This window comes from Babylonia areolata, chromosome 24, assembly GCF_041734735.1.
Source record: "Babylonia areolata isolate BAREFJ2019XMU chromosome 24, ASM4173473v1, whole genome shotgun sequence".
NCBI lineage: Eukaryota > Metazoa > Mollusca > Gastropoda > Neogastropoda > Buccinidae > Babylonia > Babylonia areolata.
In genome coordinates this window covers 54,508,996-54,510,535 of record NC_134899.1, presented here as the reverse complement: position 1 = coordinate 54,510,535, position 1,540 = coordinate 54,508,996, and the positions used below count along the sequence as shown (strand labels likewise).

Below are 1,540 nucleotides of genomic sequence, written 5' to 3'. Positions count from 1 at the left end.
ATGCAAGCAGAAGATCAAATACGCACGTTAAAGATCCTGTAATCCATGTCAGCGTTCGGTGGGTTATGGAAACAAGAACATACCCAGCATGCACACCCCTGAAAGCGGAGTATATCTGCCTACATGGTGGGGTAAAAACGGTCATACACGTAAAAGCCCACTCGTGTGCATACGAGTGAATGTGGGGGTTGCAGCCCACGAACGAAGAAGAAGAAGAGAAGTGTTGGGTATAATGTGTTTCCTTGAAATACTCCCTTTAGTTGTGTTACTTCTGCAGCTGGTCCTTTGTTCTTTTCATTCATCCGTACATTCAAAACCACTTCAAAACAGCCCTGAATGTTACCTGTATTATGATTATTGTTAGCATGAGAGACTCATTTGCCTTGCATTTTAGATTCTTATGAAAGGATAACATGTTGTCTGACCTGCTCTTTCACTTTGTTTTTGGTTTATCGTCAATATGAGGTAGCTGTGTCATATATTTTTGAATGATTTGAATGTATTTTATAAACCAGTGACATAATTCTGCAACCTACTTTTGATTATCATTAGCATTAGAGTATCAGTATCAGTAACTCAAGGAGGCGTCACTGCGTTAGGAAAAATCCATATACGCTACACCACATCTGCTAAGCAGTGTAACCCAACTGACATGCTTAGCATTAGAGAGTCTTGCCATGTATTTTCTTCATGATTTATATGAACCATTGACACAATTTCATAAACTGTCCTTTCATTTTGATTATTGTTAACATGAGAGAATCATGTCATGTGTTGCAAAAAGGTTTGTATTAATCAGTGACAATTGTGTAAGCTGCCATTTGTGTCGTTTCAAAAATTGGAAAAAAAAAACATAAGGAAGATAACTCTCACTCTAAAGTCTAATGAAAATACGCAACCACAACACACACTCGTGTATGTGTGCATGTTTGCACACATCCATGCACACATGAGGCATATATATATATGAGGCATATATATATTTATGTACTTATGTATTTATGGATTTCTTCCACACAATTTTACCAGAGGACAACACTTTTGTTGCCATGGTGTTTTTGTGGTTTTTTTGGTGGTGGTTGTTGGTTTTGTTTTTGATGTGCCCAGTGCCTCAGTTTATCGTCTCATCCGAATGACAAAAGATGCTGACTTTGATTCTTCAATCAAAATTAAAAAAAAAAAAATTTTTTTGCTGCCCCATCATCTGCACCGTTTCAGTGACATTACTCCCACACCGCTCATTTAGATTCCCCCATACAGGGCCACACCTGGGTTCATCCGTCACAGTTCCAGCGTCGGCAGTCCACAGGGAGCCATCGATGTTAGGTTGCCAGGAGGCCACATATCAGAGGAGACCCTGCACTGCTGCTGAGTCACTTCGGTGGTGTTCAGTGGTGCCTGTTCTGATTTAACGTACTTAGGACACCTCCTACTAAGTCCCCAACTAACGACAATAATGGCTTAGTCGCGGAGCCAGACTGAGTGAGCGTCCCTCCCAGAGTGGAGACCACCACCACATCCCTCAAACAACAGCCCCCCA

At 41.0% G+C, this 1,540-nt stretch overlaps 1 protein-coding gene across 1 annotated transcript in view; it reads left to right on the top strand.

The window, feature by feature from the left end:
- LOC143298512 (uncharacterized) overlaps positions 1–430 on the top strand; it is a 16,264-nt gene extending 15,834 nt beyond the window's left edge. The window contains exon 2 of the mRNA XM_076611355.1: positions 1–430. This exon is cut by the window's left edge and continues 4,890 nt beyond it. The gene's annotated coding sequence lies outside the window, so the exon portion shown is untranslated.
- The last annotated feature ends 1,110 nt before the right edge of the window (positions 431–1,540 follow it).